Here is a 27929-nt window from a genome sequence, read left to right on the forward strand (position 1 = left end):
GCATGTCCAGCACAGCAGCACTCAGTGGTGGAGTCACTTCATTCAAGCCACGATAGTCCACAGTCAATCTCCATTCTCTGTCAGACTTGCACACAGGCCAGATGGGACTGTTGAAGGGTGAGTGGGTTTTGCTGACCACCCCTTGGCTCTCCAGCTCACGGATCATTTTGTGCATGGGAATCACAGCATCCCAATTTGTCCGATACTGCCGGTGGTGCACTGTCGAGGTGGCAATTGCACTCGTTGCTCTTCCACCTTCAGAAGTCCTATTGCAGATGGGTTTTCTGATAGTCCAGGCAAGGTGTTCAACTGCTTCATGTTCTCTGCCTCTACAGCAGCTATTCCAAAAGCTCACTTGAGTCTTTCTGGGTCTTTGTAAAGCCATTCCAGAGGAAGTCTATGCCCAGAACACACAGGGCCTCTGGGCCAGTCACAATAGGATGTTTCTGCCCCTCTTTCCCAGTCAGGCTCACCTCGGCTTCCAACACAGTCAATCCCCGTCACCCTGGCAATGGAAACAGGTTCCGCCCCAATGTGTCCCGATGGTATTAGAGTACACTGCACACCAGTATCAACTAAGGCATCATATTTTTGTGGCTTTGATGTGCCAGGCCATCAGATCCACACCATCTAAAAGATCCAGTTTTCCCATGCCTCTTCCTGGCTACAGGCAGGGCCCCCCTAATCCTGGTTATTATTTCTTTCCTGGGCACGCATGCTAGAGGTTCTCTCCTTCAAGGAGATCTGATAGATCATACCCAGCAGCTCGGTCATGGGAGGTTGAGGCTACCTTCACTTTACTGGAGTTCCCTTGATTAGTGTTTCCCTCGGTGAGTTGATGCACTCGTGCTGCCAGGACAGAAGTGGGTTTTCCATCCCACCTTCCCATGTCTTCCCCATGGTCATGCAGGGAGAACCACACGTCAGCCCCTGGGGTGTACTCTCTCTGTCTAGCTGGGGAATATTGGGCTCTGACTTTGGGGCTGTGACTTGCACTGGTGCCATATGGGAACTGTTGCTCCTCACTGTGGTGGTGCTCACAGGGGTCCCAGGATGAGGGAAGAGATGAGAATGTTGACTCCACAGAAGTCAGAAGGCTTGATTTATTATTTTATGATATATATTATATTAAAACTATACTAAAAGAATAGAAGAAAGGATTTCATCAGAAGGCTAGCTAAGAATAGAAAAAGAATGAGTAACAAAGGCTTGTGACTGACCAAGATAGTCCAGACAGCTGGACTGTGATTGGCCAGTAATTAGAAATAACCACATGAGACCAATCACAGATCCACCTGTCAATTCCACAGCAGCAGATAATTATTTGTGGAGAGCTTTGTGGATAATTGGCTAGCTGAGAAAGGCCACTTCGATGTGATACCGTTGGATAAGGATAGGGGAAACAAGCTGGGGATTAAGTAACCAGTGTCCAATCACTGACAGAGGTCATGGTGATCTTCGCTGAAACAGGAAGATGGGGGAGAAAATCGCTTGCCAGAAAATGAAGATAGCCTAGATAGAGTAGTTATAAGAATGTAAACATAGAAACAAAATAATCATTAGAGCATAGAAGTAGGTGTGGTTGATCTAAGTGTGCTTTAACCAATAATGAGCTCAGCTTTTGCAATATGTATAAGCTTCATTAACACCAATATAAATATGTGTGAGCTATCAATAAACTTTGGGATTTGCTGTTCATGCATATTGTGTGAGGCAATTCTTCCACCGTTCACGACAATTATTGTTTACATTTTGTTCCTGAGGCCTCTCGGCTTCTCAGGAGGAAAAAATCCTAAGGAAAGGATTTTTCATAAAATATGTCTGTGACACCTCACCCCTCCCTCATCTCCTTCATCTCCTCTTTGAGATTTTTAATCACAGCAGAGACATGAGCCAGCATTGGGCCATTGATCATACTCTCATCTTTCTAAGCTTGTTGGCGACAGAGCCCACTGTCTCTTGGTTGGTATCTGCATTAATCGTTGCAATGAAGGTGGTGTATTGAGATGGCCCTAGATTTGCCAGGCTCCACAACATTTACCCTGTGCACCTGACCTTGTTGGGGTCATTTTCATGCTGTCCATCCCTCCCAAAGAGTCCCTCCAATACTGCTACTTCTCTCAGCTGTTGGATCCCTTCCTCAAGGGTCTTCCAGCACATTCTATGGTGGTGCTCCTGCATGCTCTCCCTGTGGACAAACCTCTCTCTGACACTCATTAAAAGCCGTTCCTAGAGGGAAGGGGACCCTGGCTCCCTTACAAAAATCTGATTGATACCTGAGTCCTGGGTTGAGGGTCCCAAATTTCTTGCCTCACCACCATCCAGTTGCACACCTGTACTTATAAGGTCCCAGACCCAAAGTAGCCAGGTTGTATAAGTCTCATATTCCCATCATACAATGTCTTTGTGCAGATTTTGGAGATTTTTGTACGTCAGGGACTCGGTGACGATCTCAACCTCTGGGTCTCCTGAGGGTTGTGAGGGCCCTCCCTTATCTGGGTGCCCTGCTTTCATCTTAGATCTCCTTGTTTCCACAGGAGCAACTGCTGCTGGCTGTGACTGCCTTTGCAGTTCAGCTGGAACCTGGACAGTTGTAACATCTGTGGGTTCCACTGCTGCACTATTAGACTCTCCCTCTTCGAGGCACTGGGAGGGCTTCTCACGAGCTTGGGAAATGTGCTCCTTCAGCATTTGGCTCACCTCGTTTATCTCCTTCACCAGAACCCCCATCCAATCTGGGTAGTTTATAGCTGAGGTGGGCTGTGGGGCAGGGCCAGGCTCTGGGGCAGCATCCCTTGTCTTTGGGGTAGGTGTCAGGGTGGTTATCCAAGTTAATCTTCTCTTATCTCTAAATGCTAAACAGAACAAGCCTTCCAGCAACACCAGCCACTGTTTGATATCATTAGTATTTAGAGTGGATCTGAACCCTTCAAAAACTGGTAGAGCAGACCCAAAGAGATGGCTAAAGGGTTGGGAGAAGATTTCCCCTGGTGTCATTTCCTCACAGCAGGTGCTAATATTAAAGTAACCCCAAAAACATACAGTTAGTGTGTGATAGCTGTGAATCCATGTGCCTGCTTTCCAGAGGAAGTTAAAAAGCCATTAATTCCTCCCCTTATTAACCCATAAAACAAACTGGATAACAGCCACAGTAGCCTTGGTTATAGGACCCATGTTTAGATAAGGGCCTGCAAATGGGAGAAATGTAGCCACAACCACATGCCACCCAAACCAAGGTAAGCTGGACCACATGATGACAGCTTAACAAGGTTTCTGTAGCAGCGTACAAAAATTAGATTACTCAAGAACTGTTACTTCCTTTTTATTTCTGTGCCCTTGAGCCTCACGTTAAGCACCAAAATCTGTCTTGGTTTGGAAAGACAGGAGTCTCCTAAGGAAGGCAGGAGCCTCCCCTGAAATGGAGAATGTAAACCCCCTCCTTCCAAATTGCTATAAATTTTAAATTAAGGGGCCCTCAGGCAAAAAATATGGGAGCAGGGATAACAGTTCTTTAGTAGGGAAGAAAATAAAAGGATAAAATAAACAATGCAGTAAACTAAAACAACACTGACAGAGTCAGAACACAACCTGACACCCTGTGGGTCAGGGTATTGGTAGCAGTCCAATTGGAATCGTGGCTGCAGCCCTCCTAGAGTGTCAGGTGGGTTCTGTTGGAGCAGGGATCCTGTAGAAGAGTGTAGTCTTCCTCTGAAGATCTAGGGGAAGAGAGCAGCTGTTTCCTCTGGGAAATCCAGTGGAGAAAGCCATGCTGGTGTTCCAGAAACTCAAGATTATATCCAGGTAGGAATGCTTGGCTCTCCCCTCTGGGTGGAGCATCTCACACTGGGATGCTGTCGTTCTTATCAGTTGTGCAGTGACATTCAATAGCCTGTTATCAACGGATGTCTCCCCAGTTGTGGAAGAGATAAGGAAAACTGCCTACTTAACAGAAGACAACTGCCATACAGGTGGCAAATAGAATACAATTTGCTTGACAATCCAGGACATTGCCCCAAGCAGAATTTATTGCCCCAAGCAGGATAATTTCACACCAGAACTGAAGCATTGTGAATATTTGTGGTTATTGGCTTTAAAACACTAGGACATGGAAAAGGGGAAATGGATCTGTTACCAAGAGAAGCAAGGTGGGTGGGAGCAGTGGGATGAGCTCTGCTGGCAGCTCTCAGCTTTCCCAGGAAGAGGGAAGGGGCCGGATCCAGCCCCATGGATCCCTCAGGTAGTGATTACTACCAGGATGAGAGAGGGTCACGGTGTCACCCTGTCCCTGTCCCCATTCCACAGGATGGACCTGGCTGGATCCCCTTGGGAGAGGGAGCTGCTCCAGAATCCTACCTGACCCCACCCCAATCCTGCTCCATCCATCTATCCCACTTGATCCTGCCCCAGTCCTGTCCCAGTCCTGCTCCATCGATCCTACCCGATCCTGCTCCATCCATTCTACCCAATCCTGCACTGGAATCCCTCCCTGATCCCACTCCATCACTCCTGCCCCAATCCTGCTCCATCCATCCCTTCTGATACTGCTCCAGAATCCAGCTCCATCCCCACTTTACAATTCCACCTGATCCCACTCTAGACCCATGCCCTGATCCAAAATCCCTCCCCAATCCCAGTCTGTCCATCCTGCCCCAATCTCCCTCTGGAATCCCACCCTGATCCCATGCTGTATCTGCAGTGGAGCCATTCATTCCCATGTCTTTTCCTGCAGAGAGAGAAGATCCATGAGATTCCAGCACGGATCACACACTGGGATTAACCCCAGGATCCATCCTGGGATCCGCACAGAGGGGATCCAGAGCTGGATCCGCCATTGGAACTCACCGGCCGCCGGGTTGTATCCATTTCTGTCCCTCCTCCCTGTGGAAACAAAGTGGGATCAGCATCAGTGTCACAGGATTCCCAGACCGGTGCTGGGTGGATCCGTGTCCCTTCCCGACCCCCATCCCATGTGTTACCAGATTGGAGCTTCCAGACACCGAATCTGATGAGGACAACGATGAGGATGAGGATGGCAGCGATGACAGACACAGCGACCACCATGGAGAGATTCCCGCCAGATGTCGGCTCTGGGAAACATGGGATAGTGAGGAGGGGGAGGGGAATCCCCATTTAGGAATTCCAAATTCCCAATCCCCACATTCCCAGCCTCACCCCAAGCGAAGATCCCGGGCTCTGGCATTCCGGGATGCTCCACCCTGCACCGGTACTGCTCCCGCTCCTCCGGCAGCGCCTCGATCCTGGCCCAGGTGTGGAAGGTGCCGTCGCTGTTGGGAACGATCCCGCCCCACTCCGTCTCCTGATCCAAGGTTTCACCCCCCTTCATCCAGCTGACTGCGATGGTGTTGGGGTAGAATCCGTACACGTGGCAGGACAGGATCAGCGTCCCGTGTTCCTCTCTTCCGGACACATGGACATCAGGGGGCTCTGGAATGGAATAATGGTGAGGGACATCCATGGAATGGTGAGGGACATCCCATTGGAACGGGACTGGGGTGAGTTCTACCTATGGAATTCCCACTGGAATAGGATGAGAGTGACATCTGCCCATGGAATTCCCAGTGGAATGGGATTGGGGTGAGATCTGACCATGGAATTCACACTGCAATGGGATTGGGATGAGATCTGACCATAGAATTCCCACTGGAAATACTGTGTTCCCAAGTCCTCCATTCCCAAATCCCTCACAGGAATTCTGCTCCCACCTTTGCGCTCCAGCTCCTTCTGCCCATATCTGATGTGCCTCTGGAGCCATTTTGGGCAGATGTGGTTCAGATAATTTGTCCACATCTCAACCCCGTTCAATTCCTGTTCCCAGCGTCTCCTGGTGATCTCAGCAGCGCTGTCGGCCGGCACGAATCTCCTGAATCCCAGGTCAAAGGAGATATGATCCCGCCCATCGTAGCCAATCTGGTGGGATCCACGGACACTCCCATCGGACAGGAAGTCACAGCCATAAACTGTCAACCTTGTGTGGAGACCTCAACCTTGTGTGGAGACCTGGGGGGATTGTACCCACAGAGACCCCTGGAATTGTGTCCCAGCCCCACAGAGCCCCATTCCAGCCCTTTGGAGCCGCAGAGTCTGATGGAGACCCACAGAGCCTCATCCCAGCCCCTTGGAGCCCCATGGATCCACATCCCAACCCCATGGAAGTCAACCCAACAGATCCCATCCCAGCCCCACAGATCCCAGCCCCATGGATCCAATCCCAGCCCCATGGATCACAAGATATTCCATCCCAGTCTAATGGATCCCCATTGCAGCCCCTTGGAGCCCTATGAATCCACATCTGACACCTATAGATCCCATCCCAGCCCCATGGATGCTCACCCCAGCCCTACAGACCCCACTCCAGCCCCACAGATCCCATCCCAGCCCCACGGATCCCCATCCTAACCCCACGGATCCCCATCTCAGCCCTACAGTTCTTATCCTAGCCCCACAGATCCCATCCCAGCCCTACAGTTCCCATTCCAGCCCCATAGATCCCATTCCAGCCCTATGGATCACAAGCTATCCTATCCCAGTCTAATGGATCTCCATTTTCAGCCCCTTGGAGCCCTGTGAATCCACATCCAAGATCTACAGATCCCATCCCAGCCCCATAGATCTGTACCCAAGTCCCACAGATCCCATCCCAGCCCCACAGATCCCATCCCAGCCCCATGGATTCATATCCCAGCCCCATGGATCCCATCCCAGCTCAACAGATCCCATCCCAGCCCCATGGATCCATATCCCAACCCATGGATCACAAAATATCCCATCCCAGCTTAATGGATCCCCACTTCAGTCCCTTGGAGTCCTGTGAATCCACATTGGGGATCTACAGTTCCCATCCCAGCCCCACGAATCCACATCCCACCCCCATGGATTCCAACCCAAGTGCACAGATCCCATCCCAGCTCCATGAATGACAAGCTATCCCATCCCAGTCTAATGGATCCCCATCTCAGCCCCATCGATCCCCATCTCAGCCCTACAGTTCCCATTCCAGCCCCACAGATCCCATCCCAACGCCATGGATCCCAACCCAGCCCCATGGATCTCATCCCAGCCCCATGGATCCATATCCCAACCCGTGGATCACAAAATATCCCATTCCAACCTAATGGATCCCCATTTCAGCCACTTAGAGCCCTGTGAATCCACATCTGAGACCTATAGATCCCATTCCAGCCCTATGGATCCAATCCCCAGCCCTACAGTTCCCATTCAAGCCCCAGAGATCCCATCCCAGCCCCATGGATCCCAGCCCTACAGATCCCATTCCAGCCCTATGGATCCCCATTCCAGTCCCACAGCTCCCCTCACTCATCGCCGCTCTGGTTGTACTGCTCACGCAGTATCTTCAGGTTCCTGACATCACTGTGCTGGTTCCTCACATTGGTCTGGGTCCCCATATCCAATATTCTGGCTTGACTCCATCCTTTATCCACTGCATCAGCGGCTCCACCCGGCCCCGCTCGCTGTCGTAGCGCACGAAGGGGATCCCATCCAGGTACCCAATATCCATGAACTGGGGGATCCCCGGGCTGGGCTCTGACACCATCACGTGCAGGTAACGCAGGGAGTGGAGAACTGGGGGGACACAGAGATTTGGGGGGATTGAGGAGATCATGGAACAATGAAAGGGGAACTGGGAGAGCTGGGAAGGGGTTTGGGGATCCTGGGGCCAAGGAAAGGGTGTACAGGGTGGGAGAGGTGGGATGGACAGGAAAGGGCCTGCAGGGGGTCCTGGTGTCCAGGAATGGGGGCTCAGGGGGTTCCAGGGTTATGGAAAGGGGGAGAGGAGGTACAGGGACTGGGAAAGTGGCATGGGGGTTCCAGGGGATGCATGTGCCCAGGAAAGGGGATCCAGGGGTCCCCAGTGCCAAGGAATAAGGGGTCACAGGGTGGGGAGACCTGGGAATAGGAATCTGGGGGTCCTTGATGCAGAGAAATGGGGGGGGCTGGGGACTGAGAAAAGAAGGAATGGAAGTCCAGGGGTCTCAGGATGAAGGAAAAGAGGGGTCTGGGGACTGGGGAAGGCAGGATGGATGGGAAAGGGGTTGCAGGGGGGAATTGGTACTGGATAAGGGGGTGCAGGGGGGTCCCAGTGCCCAGAACTGAAAATTCAGGGGGGTCCTGGGGCCCAGAATCCCCCCAGGGACCCTCCTGGACATCCTGAGACACCTCTCCCCGCAGGACGAGCAGGTCCCGGTGCCGGGGAAGAGGGTACAGGGGGGTCTCGGTGCCCGGACATGGGCGCCCAGGAATAGGGGCTCAGTGGATTCTGATGCCTGGGAATGGCGGTTCGGGAGGGTTTTCCTGTCCAGGAATGGGGTTCAGGGGCTGGCGAAGGGGGTTGAGAGGGGTCAGTAGACTCAAAATTGGGGTACAGGGTGGTTCCCCTGTCCAGGAATGGAAGTCTAGGGCGTTCCCGGTGGCCGGAAATGGAACTTCAGGAGTTTCCCCGTTTCGGGGTTCCCACTCACCTTTGGTCGCGCCCCCCGGGTCCCCCAGGAGCCCCAAGAGCAGCCCCAGAGCCAGCGCTGGAGCCATGGCGCTGCTCCGCTGCGGCCCCGCCCACAGCCCTGGCCCCGCCCCAAGGAAAAGCGGGGGCTGGGGTGTCTGAGATGGGGGAGGGCCAGGAAAGGGGGTGCAGGGGGGCTTTGGTGCCGGATGAGGGGGTGCAGGGGGGTCCCTGTGCCTGAGAATGGAGGGTTTGGGAGTGTTCCAGTCCTGGATATGGGGGTGCACGGGGGTCCTGGTGCAGCAGAATGGGGGGGGTCAAGGACTCCCAGTGCTGTATAAGGGGATGCAGTGGGGTCCCGGTGCCCAGAAATGGGGGTTCAGGGGGGTTTCCATGCCCGGGATTTGGGGTTCAGGGGGTTCCAGGCTCCAGATAAGGGGGTGCAGGGGTTATTGGGGCTGGGGAAGGGGGTACAGGGAGGCTCCCAGTGCCCCGAAGTTAGCATTCAAGGTGGTCTCTGTGCCCAGGAAGGGGGGTTCGCCTGGAAATGGAAGTTCGGGGGTCCCCCTGCCCAGGGATTGTGGTTCAGGGGGGTCCCGGTGCCGGAGCAGTCCCCGGTCCCCGGGCGGGTCCCGGTGCCGCAGCTTGGGAGACGCGAAAGTGACCGGGGCAGCGCGGGGAGGGAGAGGGGACAGAGCAAACCCTGGGAATTCCCCTGAACCCCCCCGGGACCTGCCAGGACATCCCCGCAGGACGCGCAGGGGGTGGAGAACTGGGGGCACGCAGAGATTGGGTGGTCTGGGGGCGTCCGAGAGCCGGGAAGCAGAACCGGGAGAGCCAGGAAGGGTCCAAGGTTCCAGGAAGGGACTGTGAGAGGCGGGCTGCGGGATCCAGGGGGTCCCTGAACCCAGAAAAGGGGTCCAGGAGTCTCCATTGTTCAGGGAAGTGGGGTCTGGGAGCTGGGAAAGGCAGAAAAGGGGGTTCAGGGGGTCCCTGGGTCACGGAAAGGGGGCTCTGGGGCTGGGAGAGGCGGGCGGATCCCGGGGACGCAGCTTGGGTGTGTCACGATCCGTCCTTATGAATGGGTTTCGTGATGGTTCGTGGATTGATTTCAGGGTGCAAAAGAACTGACACGGTACAAGGGGGTTTGCAGTGATAATCAAAACAAATGCACCTTTATTGAAATAACCACAGCAAAAATGCCTTGGGAAGGAATCAGGGGAAAAAGGAAAAAATAAGGGAAAAGAGGGAGGAAAAAGAATGGGTATATAGCTACCAAACGTCAAACTGCCAAGTCCCTCCATGTCCAGCCCATGGAGTTCACCAGGCCGCGTCCAGGGAGATCTCAGAGGCACAGTTCATCTGGACCCCAATTACATTCTTTTTTGATGGGGGAAGGGGGGATGGATTTTGCAACCAAATCAAAGGTAGTTTACTGTATCTTCAGGGGGAAAGAATGGTGTTTGGAAAGGGGTACACACAGTCCATGTTTGGCAGTAGGTGAGAGCCATTGTTTTCGTGGTTGACTGCCTGCACCTGCAACATCCATCTTGCTTTGGGCAGCTTTCCTTCCCCCGCCACTGCACACCTCTCCCGGGCTGGGGGTTTCAGTCCCAGTCTCTGGAAGAAGGTGAGAGGGGGCCTTCTCACACAGGGATTTCATGTCTCGGTCTCTTGATGAAGAGGCTTCTTACATCTCGGTTTGTCTGTCATGGTGGTTATGAACGAGCAAGAGGCACCTTCTTTGGGGGGACCACCCTAAAGCCTAGGAGAAGTTCAGCCAGGCCGAGAGGCGGGGAGAATTCCAGAGCTATTGTGCAAAAGGGCAAAATGCCCTTTGAGCTCAGTGTAGCATATAGCAAATGCACCTGTGAAAACAATAATTGAGCAACACTCTCAGGTCTCAGGCATATGACTTTCCCCTGCAGGATCAGAAACTTCAGACAGGAGGGGTCTGTTTTTCAGTGCTCCCCCGCAATGACGATCGTGAGGCAGATGAGGGATATTTCAGACAGACTCTCACACGACCCCCTGACTCACAATTGTCTTGAGGGATCTTTATCAGCAGCGCTCTGGAGTATCATTGATGAGTCTTCAGGACTGGCCGTACGTTGGTAGTATAACCCGGAAAAATAGGGACAGTATGACAGAGAGAAGAAAGAGAGAGAGAGAGAGAAAAAGGAGGAAAAGAAAGGATAGGAAAAAGAGGGGGAAAAGGGAGACAATAAACAAACATAATTAATATTGATTATAACAGTATTATTTTTCATAACAATTTTCAAAATGGTTAATTGTTGCAGTGTGATGTAATACTCTGTTTCAGCTATCCCAGTTCCTCCCTCAGGTGTGCCAACAACCTCTCCCTTCCCCTTCCCCTTGCCCCCTTGCTAAGTGCTGTCCGTCAATCTTAACATTCCAGCAAGGGCATCATCTGATTGGCAAAGTTCAAAAGATGCTTCTCAGCCCTGGCAACATTGGGCTATCCAGGTGTCACTTGTCTCCTGAGACTTCCCCCCTCCCACCTGGTTGGTGCCATACCTACCCCTTCCCTCCCCCTCTCCCCGGGCTTAAAATACCCAGCGACCACGTGGTTCTGAGTTCTGTTGGAGCTGTTGCAACATTCAGAGGTCTGTGACTTAGGAATAAAGCTCTGGATCAAAACCTCCAGCAGCGTCTCCTTTTACCTTCACCATCGCCTAAAGTCTTTCCACCAGAGGTAAACCTGAGTTCCTGCTTGCCTGGACTTGTCCCAAGCGCCAGCTTCAATACCCAGCTAGCCAGGGGTGTCTCTGGGGTGAGACCACCACAGCTGCCACGTTTGGTCCAGCAGCAAGGCCAGACAACCCCAGGCACGTTCCATCCGGCAATATTGGGAATTAACTCTAAGAGTTAATTAATTAAAATAGTATTATTTTTGTAACAATTTTCAAATGGTTGAAACAAATAACAAATAATCAAAAGCAAAACAATAAACAAATCATAATATAAGCATTAACTTTAAAATTATTTTCTAAAACAATTCACTAAAAATTGAAAGTAATTCTCACAAAATCATAAATGGGAATCCAGGATTGCTCTAAAACATATATGCTTAATTTGTAATTGCCTTGTGTCAATTGATTGGGGATGTCCACAGTGTAGAGGACATCAGCCAAGTTGTGTGCATTGACTATAGACATCAATCTTGTCAGCCGTTTCATCATCCTCCAATTCATAACAAATGGGACTGATGACAAGATAAAACCAAGCACAATTAGAATCAAAAGGGCAACGATGGGTTGACACACACTGTTCAGGGCACTCGTGGCAGTAGGTGACCACCCAAAGAGGGTATCCCACCACCTGTGCTCGGCATCTTTCTTTACCCTCTCCATAACACGGTGTATCTGTCTCACATTGTGATGAACAGTCACCAGGGCTTCTGTGCGTTTTTCTTTATCTTTTTGAGGATTTCTACCAAGTCTTGATGGAGCAGCACTTGACTTACCAAAGTGAGGTTCATCCTGATAGGAGTAGGCATCAGTTTGTGAATCAGTGTGTAGTTGGATTGCAATAGGTAGTGAGAGGTAACTGGAGCTTCATAAAAGAAATCACATCCTGTAATCTTGGTAAAGTTACAAGCACAAACATTTGAATAATTTTTAGTATCTACTACAATATTCTCTATGAATACAAAATCACAAGCAGTTCTGAAGCATGCACACCTGTTGCCTATATATACAAGGACTGTTTCAGAAGCCTCATTAGGCTGAATTTCAAAATGACAGATATTTTTCTCTGTGTCTGAAAAAATGTCTTGAGCTATGATTGCATTGCTTTCACAGATGAACCCTTGTTGTTCTCGGACAAGACAAGATTCTAAATTAACAGTTTGCCATTTCTCACCCATTTGACGGGCCCATTCCCAATGCTCATAAGGATAGAGAACAGCTCCATCATTATTCAGCCCTAATGCAATCATAGGAAATATCAAATGCACTGAGGCATTACGTATGGTTAACACAAAAGCCATGGCTGTGTTTGTAATGGGATTGTAAGTTAAATTCACTAAGTTCCACCAGGATTGGAATTCTCTTTCAAAATCAGTGGCACTGTCCCAAATTATTTTCCAAGTTTCAGTAGGAAAAGTGCCTTCTTCACCTTCTCTTATCATTGAGGCAGCAACTGACTGCATCCACAATTGTGCCTGGATACAGCTGAGAGCCAAAGAAATGTTGTTTTGTGTAGCACCGAGTGCATCATTTACCAATTTGTGGTCATTTACATTTACCTTTTCCCAATTTGTCAAAATGTTTGATAGCAGCCACTGGTGTGTTCCTAAAGCCAATGACTGCAGTAGTTGTTGTAACTTGGTCAAATCTCTAGTTGTCGCAGCCAATTTTATTCATTAATACTTCTGAATCAATACTCTTTAGAATTCCCAATCCTGTTCCCACAACACCGGTTATGTCTCTTAGCGTCCGTCTTTTAAAAGAGTTCCGCTTTTGCAACCAGGTCATCCAACCCTCAAAGGGAGTTTGCAAAAAAGGTGAACAGGCCGGCTGAATTTCTGAGACATTACTTTGCATCAGCAATTTGACTTGTTTAAGAGAACCATGCTGGATTGAACAGTATTTGTTGTTGTCCTGTTTTCCTAATTATATCTGGTCCATTTTCAAAAATTCTTGGGCTAAGCATAAGCGGTAGTTGGGCTGGAGTGGTGGTGGTGTAAATTGTAACCAGTTGGGCTATAGCATTTACTATAAACTTAAAATGTAGGCCCTACAGGCCTACATTTTTTGGACCAAAGACAAACCACTTCTATGGTTTGTGCCAATGTAAAATTGTGCCAACAATCCTGTAAGCTTGGGTGCGTACAAACCTTTTCATGCTTATTTGTTTGATCTGTCAAAACACCGATTGAGGTTGCGTTACTATGGGTAGTTCTGTTAATCATTCAGCATCCCATACTAATTTTTTTCCCCACTATCCCTTGAAGCTGCCAGGTTTTTTGGTTTTCCCATTCCTGCCTAGTGTATATCTGATTTTCATGCGTAACAACAGTTGATAGTTTTAAATCCTTCATATTTCCTGAGGATCCGGAAAAATGAACAAAAGCCTGGGACCAAGGCCATTCAGTATCAAGTTGACTAAGGGTGCTCTCAGTCCTTTCTACCCACTGGGGTGTGACTACTGTACTCAGTGTGGACTTTGTTATAGCATTTATCTTAAATTTGTAAACCAGGCCTTTTAAACTTTATGGATTTGTCAAGTTATTTTGCCAACGGCATGTCACATAAGTTGGTTTAGCTAAAGTAAAATTATGCCAGCAAGCAGTAGATTTATTTCTACAATCCTTTGTAATTGCATTGTTGGTTCTGGGGCCTAAAGTGTAGTTACCAATGTACTCCTGCCAGCAGCACAGAGTGAGGGGAATTTGCTTGGTACACTCCCACTTTGTCGTAGGACACAGTTCTGTTGTAGGGATGTGCAAATAGTTTTTTCCATCTGGTTCTAAAAAATTTCCAGCACCTGCAATGGAGGTGGCTTTCTCATAGAGAGATCATTCCACTTTTCTGCACGCTACCACAATCGACTCACCAATTGTTCCAGTTAGGGTTCTAGTCCAGTCCTTCTGATCCCATCCCCACTCACTTGGGCGATATATCTCAGAGTCATGCAGCACTATAGGCTCTAGGTTCAGGTGGCGACCCTTGGGATATGATCCTAGAACATTAGTGTGATGGATGGTAGCTTCAGACCACGACCACTCAGCAGGATTCTGTCCACGGAATTGTGGTAGGATGCAGAAAAGTATCACCAGTGTTATCATGGTTCAGATGATCCTCATGTCCCTCAGGGTTCTTCCGTAAAAGTAAACACAACAGAATCCTGCCACTAAGGGACAGAAAAAGTTAGAATGATGGAATTATCCAGTGTGTATTTATCCGATGCTCTCTCCCTAGAGCATCAGAGGCTACCCATGCATGTTTATTCAGAGGGGTTTTTAGCACTAGTGGTAGTTCCCCTACAGTAGGGAGGTCCACCAGAACAGGTTGTCCAGGGTAATATGCTGGAATCTTGAAATCATCTGGTCTCCCTAGAGAGGCAATTATGCTTGGAGCTATGTGGCAAAAAACAGTGATTTTGGGACACCCATTTACCCCCCCATCTGTCATTCACACTTTTCACAGCTTCCCATAACCGAACATCCCAATTTCCCTCCTCTGGTTTCAAAAGTCATTCCAAAAGACCATTGGTCCTTTCCACGATCCCGTTAGCTTGAGGGTAGTAAGGGGTATGAAAAGTCCATTTAATTCCTTCATTTTTTGCCAAATCCTGTACAATTCTAGCAGTGAAGTGGGACCCATTATCAGATTGAATTTCCTGTGGTTTTGGGAAAATTCCAAACCATCCCTGCGATGCTTTAACAGTATTATCTCCTGTAGCTCTTTTAAAAGCATTGGCCTGGACCATCCCAGATACAATTTCTACTCCTACCAGCACAAAGTGTTTAACTCCTGACTTCTTAAAGGGTCCAATATAGTCTACCTGCCACGCGTCCCATAAGCCTTTACCCTTTCTGAAATGCAGAGGGTCATCTTCCAAAGGATGTCTCTCCAGTCTCCAGTCTGCGATTGCTCACAGGTTGATACGCATGTTTTACACCTTTCCTTGGTGACAGGCCAATGCTGGGCAAGAGCTTCCTTGTACAAATCTTTCACACCTGTGTGCTGTCTTTTTACATGCAGCCATTCTAATAGTTGATCCCAGTCCTCTGTAATTTGTTCTTTTTCAGGGGACTTAGTCTTGCTAAACCAACAGCTTTATTGTTCCACTCTCCTGCTGGATTTCCATCTGTCTGGTGAAAGGCTGCCCACCCTAACAAAATTTCCTTGGCTTGCGATGTTCAAAATTTCTTGCCACTTTTCCTTTTGCCATACTGGAATTCTGTTACCTTCCCAATCATTTTGCTGCCAAAAAGGAAGCCACTCAGTACATCCTTTATACACAGCATAGGAGTCCGTGTAGATGCAGACAGGAGAGGTATTCTGTAGCTCATGTTGGAAAGCACTCCAAACAGCTCTCAGCTCCCCAGCCTGAGCACTGCCTTCTCCCTCGGTAATGATTCGTTCACCAGAGGAAATGTGGAGGGCTGCTGCCCTGTATCTCCACACCTTCCCCTCCTGTTTAGCAGAGGCATCAGGGAACCAAGAATTTGCTGATCGTTTGGGGGAGAAAGGAGGGGATACTTTAATTACAGAGGCAGGTTTGTCATGGCTGCTGCCCAAGTTCTCAGTTTCTTGGATCGCTAAATTTTTTACAGCGTTTTCTGTTATTGAGAGAATGTTACAGTAATGTTCAATCTGAGCATACCAGTTTGTAACTGAGGCACTTTGGGCCACTGTGTTGGGGACGGGGAGGGAGGTCCCAGTAGTGACTGTCTTAATAACTTTGAAAGGGCCTCTCAAGGCAACTGGTTGTTGTCATGCATTTTTTTCCACTTCTATGAAAGCTAAGCTAACCACAAACAATCCTTTTTCCCAGGTAGTGTATCTTTTCTCAGCATCTTTAAAACCACAGGAATAGAAACCAACAGGACTTGTTGGACCCTCAGGACCCTGCTGCCAAATGTGTACTGACAGCCCTGAGGAGCCAAATCCCCATTCCAGCTGAAAGGGATCTGTGGGATGGACAGGGTCCAGTGCTTGGTGAGCTGTTGCTTCAAAAATCAGCAACTGCAATGCTTCCTCCTGAGAAGGAGTCCAATCCCATTTCACCCCGTTTGCTCAGCAAGTCATGAAGGGGCCTGGCAATTATTGAAAGATCTGGAATATGTTTTCTCCAGAGCACTAATAATCCTAGAGCTTGCTGGAGATCTTTCCTGGATTCAGGCATTTTGATCTGATCTAAAGAGGTTAGGATATCAGGTAGAATACATGTCATACCTCCTTTCCAGCAAATTCCCAAAAACTTCACTTCCTGAGAAGACTTCTGAATTTTCTCTGGGGGCATCTGCAAATCAAGACTTTCTAAGTGAGAGATTATTTTCTGCTGATGTTTCCCTACTACCTCTATTTCACACACACCCCCCCCCCCCAGAATGTCATCAATGTATTGATAAACAGCTACGTTGTCAGGTTTGGGTATTTTTTCTAATTCCTGGGCTAAAGTAGGGTGGGCCAAAGTGGGGGAGTGTTTGTAGCCTTGGGGAAGCCTAGTGAAAGTGTATTGCTGTCCTTTCCATGCGAAGGAAAAACGGTCCATATCTTCTGGCTGTATGGGTATCATAAAAAACATGTCTTTGACATCTATAGTTGCCATGACTGAGTGAGCTTTTTCTTGAATTGATGTCATTAATTCAGCCAAATTTGGGACTGCTGCTGTAAGAGGGTCTGTGTTGGCATTAAGCCTGCAGAAGTCTACTGTCAGCCTCCACTTCTCATTGGGTTTCCAAACTGGCCACACTGGCAAGTTGAAAAGAGAATGGGTATTGACTATTACTCCTTGGTCTCACAAGTCCTGTATAACCAGTTGATGCCCTCTTTGGCACCAGAAGGTAGAGGGTATTGTTTTACATGAGTAATTTTGCTAGACAGTGAGGAGGATGCAGCTTGGAGTCTAATGTTAAGACATGGAACGCCAAATGACCACAGGAATCCCTCAGAATCTTCCCACTGCCTCCCAGCAATAACATCCATCCCTAATAAATTGTTTGGAATATCCCCAATTTTGACAACTAATTGATTCTCCTCTCCATGGAGTGTGAGTTTTACTAAGGCCACATTCATAGATTCTGTAGTTCCTAGGGCATTTAAAACATAACATGGTTTCTTTGTTGGAACAATTCTACACTTCTGGGCATCCTTTTTGTTAGTGCAGAGATTTGTGCCCCAGTGTCAATCAGAAAGGTTACAAGTGCCTGTTTGAGGCCTGTGATAGCTGTGATCAATATATCTCCTGATTTATGTTTAGTGAGCATTCTCAGATCCATCCATGCTCCAGCCCTTCGCTCACCTATAAGGGATGGAGAGCCTAGTTTCTCTGGTTCTCTGTTTGCTTTGGCTCACATCCTAAATTCTGAGGGAGAGGCTGGGAGAGGGTTTCTTTTGGCTCACTGGCTGGATTCTGAGAAGGGAGGGGTGCACTGGGTTGAACTGAAAAATTCGGTTTCTGATAGTGCCAATTCGTTATTATTTTCTGTAATTTATCAAGGGGCAAACCATCCATCACCTCTCTGGGGACCCCCCTTTTAACTTCCAACAACCACCAATGGTGGTGGTTAGAGATCTGTTTTCCCTTCCCTAAATTTTCACCGTGAGGAGCCGTGATAAACCAAACACCGTTTGTTTTTTCAGATTTCTCCTCCAGGGTTTTTACAGGTCCATATCATCTACTGTAATTAATCAAATCTACTGCAACCTCGCTCCATGCCCAACCTTTATGGCTACTGGCAGGTGAATCAGATTGAGAAGCTGGGGGCTGTGAGGGGATGGAGTATGGAGTGAAACCAGGATCAGTAGATTCAGTTTGGTCAGTGGGGTTACCAAGGAATCTATCTAGTCTCTCTATGGGACCCAAGGCCATTATGGTTTTCTGTAAAGTAATTGCTGTAGGTTTAGGAAGCCCTCAAATTAAAGGAGTCATAATTTCAGGCTTTACAGGTAATTGCATTGGTGACTGAAAACCAGGAATCAACTTTTTTCATGAATCATTTGCAGGCAGGTGGCTTTGTGGGCGCCTTCCAAAAGCTGGTCGGGGGCACTGACTATAGCTAAAGGGTCTCCCCTTTCCAAAGGATTAATTCCCCTGGCCCAGAAAGGCACACATTGTGTCAGGGACCACGTGTCACGCTTATCTCCTGTTGTTAAGAAAACTCCATGTCCCCAGTACCCACTGGCCTCCTGTTCAGTTAATTTAATTTGATCTCCACCAGTGAGGGACACTTGGAAGACATATTCTATCTCCGATTCTTGTGGGAGGCGCCCAAATTCTTTCTTCAGCTTAGTCAATTTGGTAGTGCTGAATGGTATTTGTTTAGTTGTGATATGTGGTTCAAAATCTTCATCATTAATATAGTTATATTCTGTTTTAACCAAGGGTGGTCTCAAATGAGGGCAGCAGTTTTCTCCACAGTTTTTTTACTGCCTCTAGTTCCTTATGGGGATAAATCTGTTTAATGTGAGGAGTGTCTTTTCCTCTGCCTGTGTTGAGGAATCAGCATTCAGTGAATTCTTAACATGTTCCTCTCTAAGGGCAGCTTGTAACAGATGGATCTCATTCCTTTCTTCATTTAATTTTTTTTCCAAATTTCAACTAGGTTTTGAAGGGAGTCCATTATAGCTTTTTCCTCACTTCTTCACTTTAAGAGAGTTTTTATAGCTGCTGTGAGACAAGCTCCCAAAACTGAGCAGAGAATAGTTTTATTTTTGCCCAGTTTAAATTTTGTTTCATGTTGTAAAGAACATACTCTATCAATAACATTTTCCAAATTAAATCAGTTACTTTGTGCCCGTTCTTCTCCTCCGGGAGAAGGTTTGGCATTGTGTTTGGCTAGTAGAGCATAAAATTCAGCTTCAACTTTTGCGCTGAGGTTTTCCGTCATTTTGTGAAGGGACCAAAACCATGACAGGGAGGTGTAGACTTAAGGCACACAACCACACAGCCTCTGCTGTGTTTCCCTTGCTTCCCTGGGTGGGTGAAGAGACTAAATGTGCCTGGGAGGTTCTACTCAGTTACTTCAAGTAGTCCCTTCACTTCCCAGACAGTCCAGATTCACACATACACAAAAACAGTTTCCCTTTTTGCACTAAGAGATCTTTTGTGAAATTCTGAAGACAGAACCCTCAATTGAGTATGGGGGTGCTTTTCACCTAGGCATGTGCAGTTTGTGGGAAATTTGAGTCACTCCCTTTCCTTTTTAGACAACTGCTCACCCCTTTCGGGGTATCGGGCTCAGTGCGGCTGGAGTGAAACATCCTTCCCCTGTTACAGACTACACACAACCCTGCAAACCCCTCTGTCTGTCAGAATCCTGTCCATGACGGCAATTTAATGTCACGATCCACTCGTACAAGTGGGGTTGTGATGGTTCATTAACTGATCTCAGAGTGCAAAAACAACATGGAGGGGATTTCAGTCTTGATCAAAACAAATGCACCTTTTATTGAGTGCCCACAGCAGAAGCAATAGAAGGATTAGAAAGGAGATAAAGGATAGAGGGAGAGAGAAGAAGACAGGGGTGGGAATAGCTACCAACGGAGAGACAAAATCCTCGTGGTCCAGCCAATAGATCCATCTTGTCACGTTGGGGAGAATCTCAAATTCTTTGCATAACTCAGGGGTTTTTTATAGTCATCCACCAAGGGGAGAACAGATAAAAGACAATGGAGAATAAGTCTATTGAAAATGTGTAAGACAGTCCATGTTCCAAAACAGGACAAATCAATCTCAGTGGTGAGCGAGACCCATTGTTTTCAGGATTGGTGTCTATGAGAAACCAGTCTTGGTGCAGCAAACACACCTGCAGGCAACACTTGGCAAACATCCCACTTCAGTCAGGCCCGCGCCCCTGTGTTAGAATTTTAAGGGTCTCAGTCTCAGTCCTTGGGAGGGGGCTTCCCTTACAGCGCTTGTGAGGCAGATGAGGGATCTTCTATGGGGGGATCACCAGAGGTACCCCAGAAAGTTCATCTGGCCAAGAGGTGGGGAAATTCATGGGCCATTGTGATGAGCAGGGATGGTGAAGCAGGTGTAAGTGTACAGAGCAAGCCGCTCCCTATCAGCCCCTGCTCAAAGCAGTTGTAACGTGGGGGCACAGCAAGCACAGCTGCAAACAATCACTTGGCGAGCATCCACCCCAACCAGGCCAGAACTCCAGCCAGGGTCCTCAGGGTCTTCCTCTCTGTCCTTGTGACGGTCGTGAGGCAAATGAGGGAAACTTCAGACCATCTCTTACAGCAGTTTACTTTATCTCTTCCTCAACAATCCCCCCCTCTGGGAGATATCTTCTGTTATTGGGCCCTTGAGTGTCACTGCATGACTGATGAAAAATTCATCATCCCATTGTGAGATGCTCCGGCCAGAGGGAGGAGCCAAGCATTCCTACCTGGATATAATTTGACATTGGAAGAAGAGAGACAGCCTTTTCCCACTGGATTCCCAGAGGAGCAGCTTTCTTTTCCATTGCATTCCCAGAGGAAGTCCAGGCCCATCTACGCCACCACTGGACCTTCAGAGAAAACTCCACCCTTCTACAGGATCACTGCTTCAACAGAACCCCACCTGTCACTGCAGGAGCACTGCAGCCACCATTTAATAGGACTGCTACCACCACTGTGACCCACAGGGTGTCAGGTCATATTCTGACTCTGCCAGTGGGGTTTTTTTGTTTGTACTATTGCATTTGTATTTTTAGTTTTCCTCGTAAATAACTGTTATTCTTATTCCCATATCTTTGCTTGAGAGCTTTTTAATTTCAAAATTATAATAATTCAGAGGGAGGGGGTTTACATTTTCCATTTCACAGGAAGCTCCTGCCTTCCTTAGCAGACATCTGTCTTCAAACCAAGACAGAATGCCATCCATATAATGTAGGATAATGGCATCTGGGAGAGTCCTTTGGATGGGAGATAGGACAAGGGCCATGTACCACTGGCATATATAGGGGAGTTTTTCTCACTTTGGGGGAGGACTCACCGGTGGTACCGCTTCAGAGGTGCCTGTCTGTTCAGGGAGGGGATGGAAAAGGTGAATATGGGAGCATCTTGAGGATGGAGGGGGATGTTGAAAAAGCAGTCTTTGATATCAACGACCACCAGTCTCGAGTCACAAGGAAGCAAGGACGGAGAAGGAAGGCTGCAAGGGACCCATGTCCTCAATGACCTTGTTAATTTTACAAAGGTCATGGAGGAGCGTCCACCTGTCCTTGCCAGGTGTTTTGAGAACAAAGACAGGGGAGTTCCAAGGGCTGTTGGAAGGTACAATGTGGCCCTTGGAGAGCTGCTCCTCCACAAGAAGCTCGAGGGTATGTAATTTCTCTGTTGAGAGGGGCCACTGATCCACCCACGGTGGGGTGTCAGTCTTCCAGGTGATTGTGGGGTGGTGCACTCTGCAGTGGCCCCAAATAGAAATCCCGGGACAGAGGTGGAATATCAAGTCAAGCTCCCCACTGGGACAACAGGTCCCTGGCCCACAGGGTGGTGAGTGCCCTGACTACAAATGGCCTGATGGTGGCAGTTTGGCCCTCCAGTCCCTCTGTTGTGATAATACGCTCGCTCCTCATGGAGATGGCAGCTCCTCCAATCACTGAGGTGACTCCAGTGACAGGAGTCAGCTCCGGGTTCAGGGGCCATTGAGGTTGTGTAATGATAGTAACATTGGCCCCTGTGTCCACCATCCCTTGTAGGTGGATGTCATTACCTTTATTCAACTGACTGCACTTTATAAGGGGCTTGTCTTGGCCCATGATTTCAACCCAGCATGCCATTGGGTGCTCTGGGATATTGTCTATGCTTAATGGCAATAAAAAGGCTTGGGCGATCACAGTCTCTCTGTGCAGGAAGTGTGGTGGTTTTGTGCAGCAGAAAGTGACTGTGATTTCGTCACTTGGCCCAACAGTTTGTACTTCCACTATAATATGTATTTCATTTGGTCCATGAATACATTACCTATTACCAGCACATCCCTCAGGCCCTCTAGGGGTCCATATTTTCTGGTGGGAATACGATAGAAAGCAGAGTCATCAAATTGTATAGACAAAGCACTCACCAGTTGGTGTCACGTCCTGACCTGAACTTGCTGGAAAGCCTTGGTCACTCTGGTCTGTTGTTCGGAGTATGAAGAGCTCCGCGGGAATTTCCCACGTATTGGACCTCCAGAATAGTGGGGAGGGTACAGTGAAACAGCTTTCCATTTGCTGTCTTCACACGGGGCCACCCTGCAGTCTGTTGGAAGTTTTTTGGCTGATAATGCTGCTGGTGGTGGTGAGGTTACTGGTGATAACAAAACTGAGAACAGTTGTTAGAATGTCTGTTGCAATGCATACAGTGTGATGAATGGCACCTCTTTGGTGGCTGCTGGTCTTTAGGCATTTTGTATTCTGGACAGTCCTTCAAAAAAAGGCCTAGTTCCCCACAATTAAAACATTTTGCAGCATCTTGGGATGTTAAAAAGGCCCTCTCCCTTAGAGATTGCCCTTGCCACGGTGTGTTCAGTGGAAGATAATTTGTTGCAGGCCTCATCCATCTGGTTGATTGTAGGTTCTGGGTCTTAATATTGTTTTGCACTCATTGTTTGCCTTTGCCAAGGCCATTTTATTTAGCACTTCCTTCTTGGCCTCTGGGCTTTCTATTTGTCACTCAAGTGCAACTTTAAGTCTGTCTACAAATTTCATGAAAATTTCACTTGCCCTTGTTTAATGTTAGTGAAGCTCTGTGTATGTAGGGTGTCGTCGAGAGTGAGGAGCAGGGATGTCTTTGCAGCAGTGGTGATGCCACTGAGTGCAGCTTCTTGTAAGTCCTTTGCTTGGTCTTGTGGCTTCTGGAAGTCACCTTCTCCTGCCATTTGTTCAAGGGTTAAATTTGGTTTGTTGGCATCTTTTGAATATGTGTCCGCCAGTGATTTGAGATGCCTTTTTTACTGCCTCTCCCACAGCATGTACTCGACCGGGGTGTGAGACTCTGTCCAAAGTTTCTCTCATCTGCCTCACAATCGTCATTGGGGACCACTGAAGAAAAGACCCTTGTCTGAAGTTTCTGGCCCTGTTGGAGAAAGTTACGTGCCAACGGCTCCGAGACCTGAGCACAGTGCTAAGCTATTGTTCACAGGTGTTGTTTGCTGTATGCTACACTGAGCCCAATGAAAGAAGAAGGGGGCATCTTGCCTTTTTGCAGCAATAGCCTTGGGAGCTGTCCCACCTCTCGGCCTGGCTGGACTTCTCCTGAGTCTTGGGTGGTCCCCCACAGAAGACCCTCACCTGTTTTACAACCACCGTGACAGACAGACTGAGATGTAAGGAGCCTCTCCATCAAGGAGTGAGACATGAAACCCCCATGTGGAAAGGCCCCTCTGCTCCTTCCAAGGACTGGGAGTGAAACCCCCAGCCCGGGGCAGGTGTGTGGGGGAGGCAAGCTGACCAAAGCGAGATGTTTGCCTGCAGGTTGTGACTGCTGGACCAAGAAGACAATGGCTCTCGTTTACTGCTGAGAACATGGACTACCTGTTACATCTATTCTTTATTGTATCTGTTTCCCCCCCTCCCTCACAATTTTCAATAGAGTTATCATAATAAAAACCTCTGAGTTAGTGAGAGATTTCAAGATCTCCCCAGACGTGACCTGGTGAACTCCATCGGCTGGACATCAAAGGACTTGGCTGTTCTATGTTTGGTAGCTATATACCTTCCTTTCTCTTCCTCCCTCTTCTCCTTATTTTCCCCTTTTTTCCCCAATTCCTCCCCAATGCATTTGGTTATTCAATAAAGGTGCATTTGTTTTGATTATCACTGCAAACCCCCCTGTGACGTGTCGGTTTTTTGCACCCTGAGATCAAATCCATGAACAATCACGAAACCCGTTCGTAAGGATGGATTGTGACACGGGGAGAGTAGGCAATTCATGATATTTTTATTTTCATGCACGACCAAGACACGGTCAGAGAAGGTGGCTTCCAGAAATGTTTTTAAGAAATGCAACCCCCAACCATATTCCTTAGCCACTTTGCAGAGCTCCTTCAATTCCCCATAGGGGATCGGCTCCCAGGAATTGATTGCAGTCACTCTTCTGCTATGTTTACATATACTTGGCAAGCCCACAATCTTTTTGGTGGCTTCCCTCTGCAGCTTGGCCCAGTGATCCTCAGACTCAGGACTGGAATCCGGGTCTGCAGAATCCCTACTCTCATCCTCCGAGGAGGATGGAGGGCACTTGATGACTGCATGGAGCCTCTTGGGGCAGCCAGAATCTGCCTGTTTGTGGGCAGCTGTGGAAGCCAATATGGGCTCCTTCTGGTTGCTGTCATCACCACTTCTGGCTCCAATGTTGTGGGAATGGGAATGGGAGGGACCATCAGGAGAGGAGTCAAGAGAGGAAGGGGTAGGGATGGGGTGTGCACAATGGGGAGGGGATTCCCAATAGAGAGGGGAAGTCCCAACATGGACACACTTCCTGACACAGAAGGGAGGGGCAGGGTGTGATTACAGGAATAGAGAAAGTGGGAGGAGGGTCAGAGGTGTCATTTTTGGCAGAACAGGGAGGTGACAAAATGGCCATTGCCTTTGTGGGGTCAGCACCATTTTGTGGAGAAAGGGCAGAAAAACTTGGAGAGGGAGAAGACAAGATGGCGGGGCTGGCCACATTCCTGGCACCATCTGGGAGAACAACTGGGGGTGGTAGAACTGGGTACATGGGCATTGGAAAGAGGGTTAGGAGAGAGCCCAAGGCAGCATGGCCAGTGCTGCCCTGGAGAGGGGACAGAGGACACTGGGAGATGTCAGGGTGACGGTAGCAACCCTGTGCCTGCTGGCAGGATCCATCTCCCGATCCTCCCTGAGGCAGGGAAGAGAGTTTAGGGATGCGAGGGGAGGAACGGGGAGAAGGGGTGTTAAACTGGGGTCCCGAATGTTTCCCAACATTTTCTACAGACTTATCAATAAGGCCAAAGGATAAAATTTCCCCACTGAAAGATCCCCTTTAACTCAAAGAACATAGAATCTTTTCCCTATATGGTCCCAGAACTCATTAAAATGAATTCCCTCATAACATCAGGAAAATACTTGAACAACCAATGAATAAAACATTTTAAATCTCCCTTTGAAAAATGAAAATTTTCCCCAACAAGGATTCCTTTAACTTGGGTATAAACTTCCCTCTGTGGGTGGGTCAGTTTGGCTCCCATCCCCACACTTTCTCCCAACATCCAAGAGGAAAAGAAGGCAAAGGAAAGACAAAAAAGGGTGACCCCCAAATATAGTACTCACATGACAGTGGGTCAACAAAACCTCTCCAGGTTGTCCGTCAGCTTCAACCGATCTTCTCGCCTCAAGAAGGTTGCCGGTCACCTGTGCGATTCCCCCAATAAAACTTAGGAGTCTCCTCTGGGAATTGGCTGCTCTGAACATGGCTTAACTTCAGTAGCCAAAAAGCTACTGAAGACACCTCCAGGAATGCTCCGGACAGGTCCCTGTTCAGGCTGCCAGCTGTCACAAGCCACAAGCCCGTTGGTGGTGGAGAGAGAGGCAGCGGAGCCGTGACCTTCCAGAAGTGTCTCCAGTAATGAAGCCGCTCGGTGGCACAGGCACACACACACACACACACATACACAATCACTGCAGCACACACTTCTCTTGTAGAATCACCAACGACAAAGAAATGGGAAGGGTCTTTGTATGGATGCCAGAGAAGGAGGTTTATTCCAGCCACGCACAAAGGGGTTCAGGGACAAAGACAAAAAGAACAGTGGAAGGTCTGGGTTTAAATACAGGGGACATGGGGGGGGAGGGATGGAACAGAGCATCAGGGCCAATGGGCTGAGGGCTCAGGGCAGTAAAGAGGGGAGATGAGGGGTGGCAACCAATAGGGTAAAGAGGGTGGGACACTGAGGCAATATGGGGCCAATGGATAAGCAGGGAAGGGAGAACATTCAAGGACATAAATATAAGGAAAAAGGGAGGGAGAGGCCAACAGTCCAACCAGGGAAGTAGAACTGGGTACATTTGCATATACAACAAAGCATCCTGGAAGAGGGTCTGCTCAATTGCCCTGAACAGGGGAGATTTCTCCAAGTTGGGGTCTGTCTGTCTGTCCAAAGGTCTATAATGGCCTTTGTTCTGTAGGCCCACCGGCCTCCACAGACGCTCAGCGGAAAAAGGGGTTAGAAGCTTTGCTTGTGAAATTTGTGAGACATGCAAACCAGAATATTGCAGCCCTCATGATTGACCACCTGGCCGGAGAAGGAAGCCACTCAGACCCTGTTGGGCAAACCCACATTCCTAGTGAGGCCCTTGAGGGTATTACTGAAGCTGCGCATAGCACATTTTTAAAGGTTCCTGATGCTGTGAGCCCCCCAAAAAGTATTTACTTATGTAAAGCAAGGACTGGCGGAGCCTTATATGCAATTAAATGGCTGCTTGAAACAAGCTCTTAAAAGACAAATTGAGAATGACATTGCCAGACAGGTGTTGCTTTCAAAATTAGCTGCTGAAAATGCTAATGAGAATTGTAAAAAACTTCTGAAGTCCTTGTCTAAGGAGGAGCCCATCCTGCTGTAAATGATAGAGGCATGTAACCACCAGTATGCCCTTGCATAGGGCAACCGTTACTAATGAAGCTTACTGTGGGGGCTGGTATAGCAAATGCCTTTGTGTGGAAGGGGCCAACAGCAGGCCTGTTAGCTAAAGGAGTGAGAAGAAAGGAAGCAAGCAAGAAGTTGATAAGGATTCTCTCCAAGGCTGTAACTAAGGAGACCAAGAGAAGTGAGGAATTGAAGAAAGATGAGAACTTTGCAGCTGGAGGAAGTATTTTTAGAAAGTCAGTTGAAGTCACTGTAACTTATTACCAATGATGTTATGTTGATTTATTGTGGCCAATAGTTAGGGTAGAAGAAGTATAAACAATTAGAAAGTGTATAAAAGGTCAGCCATGTTCAATAATAAAGAGTTACCATCTGAGACTGCTTGTGGTCTCTGCCTTGTGTCATGACTGCCTTGAAAGCGACATCTGGTAACCCCAATGTGATTCAACACCCTTAAGAACATACTTGATCTGGACCCAAACGGGGTCCTTGTGACTGGCAAATGTGACTCACTGGGACGTAGTGGGGGAGGCGGCGTTGGTGCAGCTGAGAGTGGCGGGTGGAAGCCACAGGGAAGCCCAGACCTGATTTTCTCCTATCAAGACACCTGGAAGTAGGTGAGCCACCAACTAGTAATAATGGGAAATAATTTATCTAATGAAGAAGAGACTGTTTTGGCTACATGGAAAGTTTTGTTAAGAAATAAGGGAATTAATACTTCAGACTATGCCCTTCGTAGTATATTGCTGTGGGCTAAATCACAGGATTTTGGCACTGATCCCGACACAGCATTTAGTGTGAAAGCATGGGAAAAAGTCGGGGACAGACTGTAGGAAGTCATCTGAGTGGGAGATAAAACTGTTGTTGATCTAGCTGTTACCTGGGGATTGCTTTTTGAGGCATTAAAGGAATGGAAAACCGAGCGAGAACAAACTGAGCACGACATGGATGAAGAATCGGGGTTGATAACAGAAACTGATGAAGGGGATGAGGCAGAGGGGGCCTCTGATGGGGAACTTGGTGAATCTATCCTTGAAGAAGGTGCAGGTGCCATGCAAGTTACCAGGTAGGCTACCAAAGCTTCCAGGAAAGCTGCCAGAGCTTCTGGGCTGGATGCCAAAGCTTCTGGGACAGCTGCCAAAGCTTCTGGGAAAACTGCCATAGTATCTCCTTCTCAGACTCC

The 27929-nt window shown here is 48.4% G+C and overlaps 1 protein-coding gene and 2 pseudogenes across 2 annotated transcripts in view; all 3 read right to left on the reverse strand.

Annotated features, from left to right (window-relative positions):
* Positions 1–27929, reverse strand: part of LOC143695917 (uncharacterized) — a gene marked incomplete at its 5' end in the record, with an annotated part of 127841 nt that overhangs the window by 30123 nt on the left and 69789 nt on the right. The window lies entirely within an intron of this gene.
* Positions 4749–8595, reverse strand: LOC143691872 (class I histocompatibility antigen, F10 alpha chain-like; annotated as a pseudogene). Its single transcript, XR_013185425.1, has 5 exons — positions 8499–8595; positions 7346–7602; positions 5724–6005; positions 5173–5445; positions 4749–5087 (listed from the first exon to the last, which is right to left on the reverse strand). The product of XR_013185425.1 is annotated as a class I histocompatibility antigen, F10 alpha chain-like (transcript).
* On the reverse strand, positions 17571–19061 carry LOC143695841 (uncharacterized; annotated as a pseudogene).

Source organism: Agelaius phoeniceus, chromosome 27 (genome assembly GCF_051311805.1).
Source record: "Agelaius phoeniceus isolate bAgePho1 chromosome 27, bAgePho1.hap1, whole genome shotgun sequence".
NCBI lineage: Eukaryota > Metazoa > Chordata > Aves > Passeriformes > Icteridae > Agelaius > Agelaius phoeniceus.